We start from the raw sequence: 15,077 nt of genomic DNA, 5'->3' as shown, positions 1-15,077 counted from the left end.
TCAATTGGTGACATTAATTTACTTCCTGAATCTAAGACTCCTCAACATAACCCTTGAATCTATACATGGACTCTGAGAACTTCTCACTGAGTATTACATACTTTTACTGTCCAATATGGCAGACATTAACCACATACGGTTATTCAAACTTAAATTTAGTTAAAATTAAGTAAGATTTAAAATTCCATTCCTCAGTCACTCTAGCCACTTCAAGCATTCAATAGCCACATGTGGTTAATGGCTAAATTAGTCGGAGAGGGCTAAATGGAAGGTGACGAGATTAGCATTGTGATTCAGGGCCAAACAGAAAGCCTGTCATGCTATGACGACAGGACTTACTTTGCAGAAGCTATGGAATTAATAAGGGTTTTGGCATATAGTACATTTATGCCCTGAAAAAAAAAAATGAAACTAACTTGTTGTAAGATGGATTAGAGAAAATAAAAAGGACTAAATGCATAGGAGATCATTTAAGGTTGAAAATTTATACCACACAACAACTTACTGCTGCTGCTGCTGCTGCTAAGTCACCTCAGCCATGTCTCACTCTGTGCAACCCCATAGACGGCAGTCCACCAGGCTCCCCCGTCCCTGGGATTCTCCAGGCAAGAACACTGGAGTGGGTTGCCATTTCCTTCTCCAATGCATGAAAGTGAAAAGTGAAAGTGAAGTCGCTCAGTCATGTCCAACTCTTAGCGACCCCATGGACTGCAGCCACCAGGCTCCTCCACCCATGGGATTTTCCAGCAAGGGTACCGGAGTAGGGTGCCATTGCCTTCTCCGCAACAACTTACTACCAGATGCCAAATAAAAATAATGTTCCTCTATAAGTATTCACATTTATGTAAACATACATATGAACATTTATAAACATACTTATTGTTAACTAGACTTACTGTAGTGCTTATTCTGCAATATAAACAAATCATTATGTTGTACAGACAAAACTAATATAATGTCGTATGTCAACTACATCTCAATTTAAAAAACATACTTACAGTTTACCGAAAGTAAATAAAACTGTAGAATGCTAATGAGGCTATATGTCTGTATGGGTATCTAACATAGACTCCAATTTATTTCTAGATTCCATGCTCTGAGGTGGCCCAGACACCTACATATACACACACACACACCCACAACACATCGTTTATTTATTAAGTTCTTACTCTATGTCAAGGCCTGTGTTAACTGCTATTTCTACATTATCTCATTTTAACCCTTAGTGACGACTCAGGAGATGGGAATTGTTTTCCCCACTTTAAAATTATGACCCAGACAGGTTGGATAACTTATCCAAAACCAGACAACTGGAAAGAGACAGTCAGACACTGTAGTCAGGCATAATTATTTTTAACCTTGTGCTTTTAACATCGAGCCAATATTGCCTTCCAAGATGACTTACCATACTTGACTCACACAGGTTCAGGATTCTTGAAACCTGCTTTCAGAATGACATGACATACAAAGAAGACATTAAAATGAAAAAAAAATCTTTTGATAAAGCTTGCTGCTCTAACAATACTCACCACACCTCAACAATGTCTTAAAGATGGACACTGGACAAGATGCTCGTTTAAACAAAGATGCATCACTGGAGGGAAACAGATGGGCTCCAAAGACCTGACTTCAGAGTTCTCTTCTAATGGCTCTAACCAGAGGTGCAATAATGTAGGATAATATTAAACAGTATCTTCTTTGCTCACATTTGTTTCTATCCTGTCACACCATGAGGGCAAATATGCCCCTAAAGTGACTGTCCTAACCACCCCATCACCTTACCTTCGGAGTCTGACTGCAAGAGAAATTCCACTTGGAACTCTAATGAGGAAATCATAAATAAATAAACTTTGTAGCCAGACCATGCAAGGGAGGGCTTTCCCCAGTGGCTCAGCGGTGAAGAATGGCCAGCAATGAAGGAGACCTGGCTTCAATCTCTGGGCTGGGAAGATCCCCTGGAGGAAGGCATAGCAACCCACCCCAGTATTCTTGACTGGAAAATCCCATGGACAGAGGAGCCTGGCAGGTTACTGTCCATGGGGTCACAAAGAGTCAGACACGACTGAAGCAACTGAGCATGTATGCATATGCGAGGCAGCATAGAGGAAAGAGCCACTAATATTAAATGGGCATGAGAGGAAGAGGAGGGTGAAGCTATAGTGAAGGAGGGGGAAGCATAGTTCATGAGCAGACTTGATGGGGTTAAGAGACTGAAGTCACCCTGTCATTTCATGCTCAGCTTGAGCAACTGTGGCAATTGATATTTTTTTTCTTCTATTACAAAACAGCTATACTTATAAATATCTTTAAAGCTTCATGCAATTATTAGTGGCACATTGATAATTATCTTGATTGGTGGCTTGCCTTCCTCAATGGAGGAAGGCATTAATATAGAGGAAGAGGCCATCCCTCTTGAGAATTCCCATTGGCTGCAGATAATGGTACTGAACAGAGGCTCAGAGTCCTGGAAAACATCAAAGTCACCCTGGTGTGGCTGGGTTTTATGACCTCTAAGAAGTCCCAAAGCTCTGCCTGCTTCTCTGCCTAGGCAATGGCCATGACTTCACACAGACTCAAAGCAGAGCCATTCCAGTTTATTGTACTTCAGCTCCATGATGCCACTGGGCAGAAAGATGGAGGAACTGGGGTCCTTTTACAGGCACAGCTTAAGGAATACAAAGATTGAGCAGATGCCGTTATAGCCTTATTTGTCTTGGTCACGCAGCATGCCCTCCCTCCTTAGTTTGCAACAATCCTAGATCTACATGTGGCTCAAAGCACTTGATAAACACTGAAGCCACCAATCTTAACACAAGTTGGGGTAGAAGGGCAGGATAGGTAAGAGCTGCCAGAGCTGAACACAAAGCAAGTAGCATTTACACTGACAAGCAGCTGTGCCAGAGAAACTCAGTGAGGTACAGCAAGGAAATCAGCTCTGGTTTAAACCAAAAAAAAAAAAAAAAAAAAAAAATTCATTACTGCTATTATCATAGGCCTTCAAATGTGTACAGATACATATGTGTGCTTGCATGCATGTGTGCACATTCAGTCCTGTCCAACTCTCTCTGATCCCATGGACTGCCCCTTGCCAGACTCCTCTGACCATGGAATTTACCAGGCAAGAATACTGGAGTGGGTTGTCATTTCCTTCTCCAGGGGATCTTCCAGACCCAGGGATTAAAACTGTGTCAGTTATGTCTCCTGCATTGGCAGGCAAGTTCTTTACCAGCTGAGCCACCAGAGAAGCCCCTACATATGCATACATGCATTTAAAAAATAAAACTTAAACATCACACACACATATAAACACACACCAATTTTCTTTGAAACAGTAAATTCTCTTTCAGAAATGACTTGGAATTGGATTAATCTCTTAGACCTAAAAAGGGCCTCACAGATGATTTGGTTTATATGTCTGCATTATACTATTTTATAAATTTAGTCATGTTTATAGAGGTCCTACCGGGTGCCACAAAGCAAATATGTAAAGTTAACTTACCTAAGGAAAAAAAATAACAGGAAATGAGGCTTAGAACACAGTTTCCTGGCTCCCTACTGTAGTATTCTCTCCATTATATCTTTTGGCCAGTTAGGAAGCTGCTGCTGCTGCTGCTGCTAAGTCACTTCAGTCGTGTCCAACTCTGTGCAACCCCATAGATGGCAGCCCACCAGGCTCCCCCATCCCTGGGACTCTCCAGGCAAGAACATTGGAGTGGGTTGCCATTTCCTTCTCCAATGCATGAAAGTGAAAAGTGAAAGTGAAGTCGCTCAGTCATGTCTGACTCTTTGCGACCCCATGGACTGCAGCCCACCAGGCTCCTCCGTCCATGGGATTTTCCAGGCAAGAGTACTGGAGTGGGGTGCCATTGCCTTCTCCAAGTTAGGAAGAAACTACTTGTAATTAATGGAGAAGTCCTCCCTGGAGCAACTGACTGCAAGTCACTGCCTTTGACAATTCTCAGAGTAGGTGTTAGTTCAGCAGTTTAACAACACTAGGGCTGATGGGATTTTCCCTTGGTCTTTTCATCATGCATGTTGTGTCATGGTCACAATACGGCTGCTGCATCTCCAGGCATTATAACCTCCTTTCAGTGGGAAAATGGAGTGTGGGAAAAGGCAAAAGATTCTTCTGCCTGTACTGCATTGATCAGAACTCTACTGCACGGCCGCCCAAGCTGTAAGAGAAACTGTGAAATGGAATATTTAAAACTATCCACATTGATGCCTCCAAGGGAATCTATAAGCAAAGAATGGCTTCCCAGGAGGCGCAGGGGTAAAGAGTCTGTCTGCCAAGCAGGAGATGCAGGTTTAGGCCCTGGGTCAGGAAGATCCCCTGGAGAAGGAAATGGCAACTCACTTCAGGATTCTTGCCTGGGAAACCCCATGGACAGAGAAGCCTGGTGGGCTACAGTCCACGGGGTCTCAAAGAATCAGAAACAACTTAGCGACCAAACAACAGCAAGCAAAAATTAAGGACAGAATTAATAGGGAGTAGGTTGTTTATATTTTCTTCACACACACTGGCTGTCCTAGGAACTGTTTCATCCTTTTTAGAATCTAGCAGATGCAAGATTTCATCTAAATTTAATCAAAAGTTTTCTCTTATTAGAGTATAATTGCTTTACAATGTTCTCTTAGAGTCTGTTGGACAATGAAGTGAACCAGCTATATTATACATATATCCCCTCCTTCCCTCCCTCCCACCCACCCCATCCCACCCATCTAGGTGATCACAGAGAGCCGAGGTGAGGTCCATGTGCTATTGAATCCAGTTCCTTACTTGCTCTTAGCTAGGACGGTGGGAAGAAGTAAACTTTATCGTCCACCTAGGCTGTGCTGCTTCTCACTTCCCTCACTCAAAACCTCCCCTTCCTATCATCCTGTGAACTGAGTGCAAGGCTACAGTCTGACTCCTCCATGTCCACACATCACCCATAACCTGGATGGAGAACAGACAGACAAACGACAGTTGCGTTGTCTCTAGAATAAAACGTGTTTAGCTTTTGCTTCAGATGTAAAAGCAAAAGTCGCTCAGTAGAGTCCAACTCTTTGTGACCCCATGGACTATACAGACCATGGAATTCTCCAGGCCAGAATACTGGAGTGGGTAGCCTTTCCCTTCTCCATGGGATCTTCCCAACCCAGGGATCGAACCCAGGTCTACTGCATTGCAGGAAGATTCTTTATCAGCTGAGCCACAAAGGAAGCCCAAGAATACTGGAGTATCCCTTCAATAGTAGAGCTAATAAATTATAAAAATTTGAAAGAAATTTTTGAAAAAGTACTACACTATCATATACTACTTGTTTTCTATCACATGCGCACAGGTGCACACACACACAATTAAAATAATCCTTTTACCAACAAAAGGAGAAAAGTCTTAGCATGGATTTGGAGATTAAAACACCAATGAACTATAATTCTTTGGCAGGGGAGTGACTTATTCGTCAAATAGCAATGATCTTAAAAAGCAAAGATCATCACCTGTTAGATAGCGTAAGAGCTCATAAGTTGATCCATCTTTGTTTTAAAGTTATGATAGGAGTCTTTAGGGTTTTCTATGTAGAGGATCATGTCATCTGCAAACAGTGAGAGTTTTACTTCTTTTCCAATTTGGATTCCTTTTATTTCTTTTTCTGCTCTGATTGCTGTGGCCAAAACTTCCAAAACTATGTTGACTAGTAATGGTGAAAGTGGGCACCCTTGTCTTGTTCCTGACTTTAGAGGAAATGCTTTCAATTTTTCACCATTGAGGAGATAGGAAACCACACAAGCGAAAACTACTTTATACAAATGCAATCAGTCATTTAGCTTCTTCAGTGCAGGGTTTGTTTATTTATAGACTGAGAAGACAGCAGCCAGTTGGCCTCTAAAGCTGATTAGACATTGCCCCAACCCACGCAGGAGTCACCTCTTTATCAAGGCAGGGAGCTGGCCATTCACTTTCTCTTTTCTGCCTCTAGCAACAGGGTGTCATCACTCAGCAAGGGAACCAACTTGTTCCAGGGTGACCAGTTACCCAGGTTTGTCTAGAACAAAAGGCTTTCCCAGGATTCAAGATGGTTGATGCTAAAACTGGGATGGTCCCAAGCAGACAACACACCATCCCGCTTAGACCAAGCTGCCCCCTTGCCCGACTCCATTACTTCCTACAGAGTCCTGCCTAGAAGGAGAGGAACAAGAGTAGAGCCTTGGGTGTAATCAGACCCAATCACTAAAATGAATTTCTAATTATCCAAGATGACCTTCCACACGTTCAAGGTTTTCATTACTGCTTATTATGTGACATCTGTTTCTGAAGGAACACTTTAAGAACATAGCCTGTAAGATGAACTTTGCTGGAAATTTTCTTTAGACTTTACCACCTGCTACAAAGCAGCAAGCCACATTTAGACAGGCTCCATCCCCCCCATTTCACGTTGTACCCAATAACCACAAGACAGACATATCCAACATGTTTGATTTGTTTTGGCATTTTGGGCACAAACTTAATTATGATAAACCAGTCCAGTTCTTTCTCACAACCTTCCTCCTTACAGTGGATCACACTGATAAAGTGCGATTTAAATATATTTTTCAGTAATTCTAATAATTGACACAGGGAAATTAAAATAATATTTTCCTATTCTACTTGTCATAACCTGTTGAGATATCTTTCAAAATGTGTTACTGCACAGAAAAAAGAAATTTTACACACATTATTGCTGAAGTTTTCGGCTCTCTGCCTCCCAAAAGAGCAATGCATGAAATATTTATTCAAAAATGGAAATATTAAGAATTAAATGAATTTAAGCCACCCTGATTACTGTATAGGCATTTCTCCACTGCTTAAGGAAACAGCAAACCATCTTAAGTTCTGCATAGGCTATGTCAACCAAAATGTCTTGTTCAAAAAGTGAAAAACTCCTCTCAAATAGCCAACCTGACCAATTTAATTCTATTTAAAGAATTGTTCTCAGGATGAAGTAACTAGATAAGTGCTGCAGGACAAAGTCAAAAGAGGTAAAGAACTTTCAACTACATAGGGCCTGGGAGATCATTTCTTCTTTCACTGAACAAATATTTATTTATTGAGCAGGTACTTACTGTGCTGGGTGTTCATTGCTGTGCGGGCTTTTCTCTAGTTGCAGAGAGCAGGAGCTACTCTTTGTTGCACTGCAAAAGCTTCTCTTGCAGTGGTTTCTCTTGTTGGAAGCACATGGGCTCAGTAGCTGTGACTCCCGGGCTCTAAAGCACAGGCTCAGTAGTTGCAGTGTATGAGCTTAAGTTGTTCCATGGCATGTAGCATCTTCCCAGACCAGTGACCGAACCCATGTCTCCTGCATTGGCAGGCAGATGCTTTACCTCTGAGCTATCAGGGAAGCCTCACTAAGTGCTGTTTTAAATGGTGCAAGAAAATAGAGCTTCTACACTCATGAAGAGATAGACAACCACTTCTGTGATGGTCATGGTAAGTAAATATGAAGAAAAACAGCTGACAAATTTTCTTATATCCTAATGGAACAGTGTGTCTCTGAGAAAATGACTTCTGAATTGTGACCTAAATTAATTTGGGGGAGGAGATAGGCCTCTCCAGGCTGCCCTGGTGGCTCAGATGGTAAAGAATCTGCCTGAAATGTGGGAGACCTAGGTTAGATCCCTGGATTGGGAAGATCCCCTGGAGGAGGGCATGGTAACCAACTCCAGCATTCTTGCCTGGAGACTAAGTATACAGGTCAAGAAGTAACAGTTAGAACTAGACATGGAACAATGGACTAGTTGGGAAAAGAGTACTAAAAGGCTGTATATTGCCACCTTGCTTATTTAACTTACATGCACACTGCTGCTGCTGATGCTGCTGCTAAGTCGCTTCAGTCATGTCCGACTCTTCACGTGAAATGCCAGGCTGGATGAAGCACAAGCTGGAATCAGGATTGCTAGGAGAAATATCAATAATCTCAGATGAGCAGATGACACCACTCTTATGGCAGAAAATGAAGAGAAACTAAAGAGCTTCTTAATGAAAATGAAAGAGAAGAGTGAAAAAGCAATAAATTATGTTTTCTCAAAAAAAAAAAAAAAAAAACTCAGTCTTCAAAAAACTAAGATCATGGCATCCAGTCCCATCACTTCACAGAAAACAGATGGGGAAGCAGTGGAAACAGTGACAGACTTTATTCTCTTGGGCTCCAAAATCACTGCAGATGGTGATTGCAGCCATGAAATTAAAAGACACTTACTCCTTGGAAGAAAAACTATGGCCAACCTAGACAGCATATTAAAGAGCAGAGACACGACTTTGCCGACAAAGGTCTTTATGGTCAGAGTTATGGTTTTTCCAGTAGTCATGTATGGATATGAGAATTGGATCATAAAGAAGGCTGAATACCGAAAACCCAATGCTTTTGAAATGGTGTTGGAGAAGACTTTTGAGAGTCCCTTGAGATCCAACCAGTCGATCCTAAAGGAAATCAGTCCTGAATATCCATTGGAAGGACGGATGCTGAAGCTGAAGCTCCAATACTTTGCCCACCTGATGTCAAGAGCCAACTAATTGGAAAAGATCCTGGTGCTGGGAAAGATTAAGGGCAGTAAGAGAAGGGGCAACAGAGGATGAGATGACTGGATGACATCACTGACTCAATGAACGTGAGTTTGAGCAAACTCCAGGAGATAGTGAAGGACAGGGAAGCCTGGTGTGCTACAGTCCATGGGATTGCAAAGAGTAGGGCATGACTGAGCAACTGAACAACAATAATAGGCCTCTCCCCTACTGCCATCATCTTTATACATCTAGACAGTGGTTTTCAAAGTGCAGTCCCCAGACCAGCGACAGCAGCATCGCTGGGGAACCTACTAACGAAGGCACATTCTCAGCCCCTACTCAGGATCTCCTGAATATGAAACTCTAGAGGTTTTTATAACCCCTCTGTTTTAATACATTTTCCAGGTGATTTTGATGCATGCTCAAGTTTGAGGTCAACTGCTCTTGACAATCATCCTTTAAGGTTTCATTCAAATGCTCCTTCCTCCAAGAAACCCTCTAGGATCTTCACAGTTGTGAGTGATCCTTTCCTCTTCGAAAATCCTGCAACATGTTACAGATGACCATCTGGAGGCACTCTGACTCTCCTTTTTGTATGATACCACTCATGTGCCTACAGACCCTGCATTTGCTACCAGTAGCTCCCTTGAGGCAGGGACCATGGGATGGTTAATTTTATGTCAGTTTGACTGAGCCATGAGGTGCCCAGATATTTGACTAAACATTAGGTTTGGGTGTGCCTGTGAGGGAGCATCTGAATGAGATTAATATTGAATCATTGGCCTGAGCAAAACAGATTGCTCTCCTGTGGGTGAGCATCATCCAGTCAAAAATGACTGAGGATATCTAAGTTGCTTCCATGTCCTGGCTATTGTAAAAAGTGCTGCAGTAGCATTAGGGTGCATGCATCTTTCTGAATTCTAGTTTTCTCAGGGTATATGCCAAGTGGGATTGCTGAATCATACGGTGGTTCTATTTTTAGTTTATTAAGGAACCAAGGGTCTCAAACACAGTGAAGTAAATCAGAAAGAGAAAAACAAATATCATACATTAATGTATATATGTGGAATCCAGAAAATTGGTACAGATGAACCTATTTACAAGGCAGGAATAGAGATGCAGACATAGAGAATGAATATGTGGACACAGAGGAGAGAAGAAGGGTGTGGAATGAATTGGGAGATTGGGGTTGACACACATACATATATATACCATATATATACCATGACATATATATACATACTTGTTATCTATTTTATACCATGTGTAAAATAGATAACTAGTAGGAAGCTACTGTGTAGCCCAGGGAGCTCAGCTCAGTTCTCTGTGATCACCTAGAGAGGTGGGATGGGAGGGGTAGGTGGGAAGAAGGCTCAAGAGGAAGAGGATATATGTATCCACATTGCTGATTCGTTCCATTGTGCACCAGAAACTGACACAAGATTGTAAAGCAACTACACCCCAATTTAAAACATCACTGAGGGCCTGAATAGGGAAAAAGGTTGAGGAAGGGAGAGTTCACTCTCTTTGCCTGACTGATTGAGTGGGGACCGTGGTCTTCTCCTGCTCCTGGACTTGGACCAGGACTTACACCATCAGCTCCCCTACTTCTCAGGCCTTTGCACTTGCACTGGCACCATAGGCTGCTTTTCTGGGTCTCTAACTCGCAGACAACAGACTGTGGGGCTGAGCCTCTATAATCACATAAGCCAATTCCTTGCATACACCCATAGAGAATATATATATAGAGAGAGACACAGACAGACAGACAGACAAAGAGAGAGGACACACACAGGAGAAGAAAGCAAACATGACCTCAGAGGCAGAAACTGAATAAGGTGGCCACAAATCAAGAAATGCCAGCAGTCACCAAAAACTGAAAGAGGCAAAACATTTTTATTTCTGCCCAGTGAATACAGGTTTCAGATTTCTGATCTCCAGAACTGAAAAAGGGTAAACTTCTGTCGTTTTAAGCCACTAAGTTTGTGGTAATTTGTGACATCAGCCACAGGAAACTAATACAGACAATAACAGCGAACAGAGGGTGGTGACTTTTTAATGTGTCACCTTGGCTAGGCTGCAGTCATCAATTATTCCATCAGACATTAATCTAGTTGCTAGGGATGTAAAGAGATTTTTCCAGGTGTAATTACAGTTCCTAATCAGTTGACTTTCAAGTAGAGGAGAGTACCTGGAGCGAGCCTGCCTATTTCCATTGGGAGGATTTAAAAGCAGGAATGAGTCTTTTACTCAAAGGAAGGAATTCTGGAGGCAATGGCTGCAAACCATGTTGGTGAGGTTCCAGCCTGTGTGTGCTCTTCCTTTCCTGATTCTGTGCCCCTGGGGTCAAGCCTGCCCATGATCTCTGCCTGCCCTAGTTAAATCCTCACTGATATAGGCTTTGAGAATTTATTCTGCAGCAGGCATTTTACATACAGTATTAAATCTTCACAACAATCCTATGAGGTAGGTATGACCTATTATCCCATTTTATAGATGAGATCATTTGTACCTAGAGGAATGAAGTGAATAACCCAAGGTTACACAGCTCACAGGGGGACAGAGTTGTCGTTCAAATGCAGTCAGTCTGACTCCAGAATCTCAATCACTGTACCAAACACCTCCCACCAAACCATGAATGAACACGAAACAATGGAAGAGGCATTGCAAGGAAATCCCCAGTTCTCTTGAATGTTTCAGGCTAAAAAAGGGATGTGTTAGGAGCTCAATGGTGTCCAACCCTTTGCAACCCCATGGACTGTAGCCTGTAACCCAGCAGGCTCCTCTGTCCATGGAATTCTCCAGGCAAGGATCCTGGAGTGGATAGCCATTCCCTTCTTCAGAGGACCTTCCTGACCCAGGGATCAAACCAGTTTTCCTGCATTGCAGGTGGATTTCTGACTGTCCAAGCCACCAGGGAAGTCCCTAATAAGGGGAAACAGCAAAGGAATTTTCTTTAGAATGAAGAGGAGTTCCATTAATTTGGAATTACATTTAAGGCAGACATGGACTGTTGAGAAGACAACTGTTTACTAAATAATCTGAGAATGTCAGCCCAGCTAGGCTCAAAGCCTCCCCTCCCCCTCACCAGCAGGGCCAGTCAGCTGACCCTCCTCATTTCACTTTCTCTCAGAGGCAGCAACCAAAGCTGGACAGATGCTCCAGACAGCAGGGGACGGACAGCCCTGGTGATAAAACAGAGAAATTTAGGAGCCCCGCAGTGGCTTTCCTTATACTCTCTCATATTCATGAGAAAGAGAAGAACTTTATCAGCATTTGCCCCAGGGTGCTAATTTAATATGCTAAGGATAAGATGTTCATATCTGGCATCTTGTAGCTGAAAAGAAATTTGCTCACTGCAAAAGAGACTACTCAGGCCAGTTGAGGAGCTGTTAAACAATGAAGTCATTCTAACATTCTTCATGACAGAGATGTCAGCTTAGGATGGTTCTCAGTCACTGAGGATGAAGATGGAAATGTCTTAAAGAACCAGAGGGACCTTATAACAAAGGAGTTGCTTCTCTAAGCCAGTCTTGCCCGTGTAAAGAGCAAGGGCTTGGGAATTCATCAGAGCAGGGTTCCAGACTCAGCTCATTAAACACATGACTTTGGTAAATTACTTACTTTGCCACAAGGAAAATAAGCTTATTGGGTATTTTATTATTATTACATAATGTGTGCTCATTGAATAAATTCAAACAATATAGACAGAAGAGAAAAAAAACAGCAACTTTCACTCAAAATTTCATGACCCAAAGATAGATGACATTAACCTTTTCCTGGACAAGTTAGCTAACTTCTTTTGGCCTGGCTACTAATGGAAACAAACACAGAGTCTGGCAGGAGAGGAGATGCATGAAATAAATCAGGTAAAATGCTTAACTTCCCTCGTGGCTCAGTGGTAAAGAATCCCACCTGCCAATACAGGAGACATGGGTTCAATCCCTGGGCTGGGAAGATCCGCTGGAGAAGGAAATGGCAACCCACTCCAGTATTCTTGCCTGGGAAATCCCATGGACAGAGAAGCCTGGCAGCCTACAGTATCCACATGGTCACAGAAGAGTCAGACACCAGTTAGCGACTAACACAGCAAACAAAACGCTTAGCTCAGGGTGTAGCTAATAAGGCTCTCCCATGCTAGGGGGGTGATGGCCCGTTTGCCAGGGTCTCTCTTGGTAAGTGCTGAATGTGCCACAGCCTGGGAAATCTCTCAATCTTGGGCAATCCAGGATGGCTTGTCACCATGCACACAGAATCACCCCAAAGGAAAGAGGACAGCAGGGAAGTAGCCTATTCCCTGAAATCCAGACAATGCAGAGGGAGTACGTGATGGTTGTTTTAACCAAGCAGCATCCTTCAGTTCCCCTCAGATTCATTTTTATTATCTAACACGGGGTCAGTGTGGACTGAAGGGGGAAATCTCAAGGTCAGTGGTCCAATATCAGAAAGGTATCATCCTAGTCTGGAACTGTCACTCATCCAGGAGCAGTTTTGATTTCCAGCAAATGGCATTTCCTTACTGCCTGCCTATGACTTCTGGTTGAAGGAGTGAGCAGAAATCTGCCATACTCCCCTGAGCTCTAAGCTGCTCTTGACGAGCAGAAGGAAAGCCCAGCAGAGCAACCTCCTCGCCAATCCAGACCGCCACTCTCCAGCCACCTCTAAGCCCTAAGAACATCGACCTGGTTCCATTTCCCTTCAGTCTTTTAACTTGCACAACTCTGGATGGCACTACAGAACAGGACACAGGTCTCATCATTGTGGGATCAGTTCTGCCTCGCAGAACTCAGCCTTATTCTGACTTTATCAGTGATAGAAGCAACATGTCTGACTCTTTGCGACCCCATACACTGTAGCCCCCCAGACTCTTCTGTCCACAGAACCCTCCAGGCAAGAATACGAAACTAGGTAGCCATTCCCTTCTCCAGGGGATCTTCCTGACCTAAGGATCAGACCTGGGTCTCCTGCGTTACAAGCAGATTCATTTACCACTGAGCCACCAGGAGAGCCCAATAGAAGCAACAGAGACTAACAAAGGTGTTTTCTTAACCAGACTCTCAGTCTGCTGATTTCTGATGACCATCAGGAGAATGTTCATCCCTAACATGTTAGATGGCTCACTTTCTGTGCTCCCAGTTTAATAAATCACTCACTCTGGACATCCTGACAGATGTCCAAGTGATATTTCCTTTGGCTACAACTCATCCCATCCTTTCTAGTTATTGACTCAGTCCTTCTGTCATCTAAACAAGGCCCAGCCAACATCTTTGAGTTATGACACTTCCTTTCCCTCTCTTCCCACATTCTTTTTCACTTGGCTTCTCTCGATTACTCTTCTTTGTGCTTGCCTGGAGATCCTTAATGATCTTGCCTCTAGTGAATTCAAACCTTTGGACTAACAAGTGTTCTGAGCTGTTTTCTTCCTTCTGGGAAGCCAACTGGAAAGTCACCCAGACATACTGCCCCAACTGTATTTCAAGTAAGCAACCAGAGGAGCTGAGAGCCTCCAACCCCTAAGGATATATGGAGTGCCAACTGCATATCTTTGAGTTTGAATAATAATACACATGCACACACACATATACATATATACTTCCACAGCTGGTGAGTTTAAGTGACACAACATTAATAGCAATAATAAAAAATTCCATCCTTGTCCTTGATGATGGCCAATCATGCAAGAACCTCAGCCTCTGACAAAGACCTCCAAACCCCATGATCATTTCTGTGGGTTCATTTATAGGTAGACCTGCAAACCCAGTCAGGACCACATGGCTTTTTCCAGGCACACTGTCAACCCACCTCTGTTTCTGTCTCGTAGGTATCGTAGTCACTCAGCTGACAGCATCACTTACAATGTGGAACAGTCCAAATGAGTAGGGGTCCAAATGAGAACAGTCCAAATGGTACAGAAAATGGGAAAATTAGTGTTGCCAGGACCCTGCAGTTGAATGTAACATAAAATGAGTAAGTGCAAATGAAACATCTTGCAGGTTTTCCTCTCTCTCCCTCCAGCTCAGCTCCAAGTCCTTGGGCCTGAGCTGAGTGTAGACCTAAAGGATCAGCACCGCATTCTGCTCACAACCACAACCCCCACAGGGACAAATGACCACGACCATACGAATGGGTCAAATTCATCATGCATAGGTATTTCTCCCCTTAATATAAGTTCTCACCCTGGATGTTCCTCATGCAAAGTGAAAGTGAATTCGCTCAGTCATGCCTGACTCTTAGTGACCCCATGGACTACAGCCTACCAGGCTCCACCATCCATGGGATTTTCCAGGCAAGGGTACTGGAGTGGGTTGCCATTGCCTTCTCCCTCATGCAAATAGAACTCTTCATCAAATAGAACTCCATCATCTGTGCTCAGGTTCCACTCTCCTAATCCCCCTCAGCAGTTCCAGATCCCAGATTCCCACACATGCCTAAACCCCAAATGAATAGATTTCTACATGTGTATACTATTTGGGGGGCTTTGCTGGTTGCTCAGACTGTAAAGAATCCTCTTGCAATTCAGGAGACCTGGGTTCAATCTCTGGGTCAGGAAGAT

At 43.1% G+C, this 15,077-nt stretch overlaps 1 long non-coding RNA gene across 1 annotated transcript in view; it reads right to left on the bottom strand.

Moving 5' to 3' along the window:
• The window catches only part of LOC147358438 (uncharacterized), a 39,357-nt gene extending 31,439 nt beyond the window's left edge, over positions 1 to 7,918 (bottom strand). The window contains exon 1 of the long non-coding RNA XR_015142261.1: positions 7,813 to 7,918. This is a non-coding gene — a long non-coding RNA (uncharacterized LOC147358438). The remainder of the gene's footprint in view (positions 1 to 7,812) is intronic.
• Positions 7,919 to 15,077: the final 7,159 nt, after the last annotated feature.

Source organism: Bos grunniens, chromosome 15 (genome assembly GCF_055505025.1).
Source record: "Bos grunniens cultivar Pamir isolate PY7600 chromosome 15, Bosgru_T2T1.0, whole genome shotgun sequence".
NCBI classification, from domain to species: Eukaryota; Metazoa; Chordata; class Mammalia; order Artiodactyla; family Bovidae; genus Bos; species Bos grunniens.
Note: the sequence above shows the minus strand (reverse complement) of the source record. Positions and strands in the feature narration are given on the sequence as shown.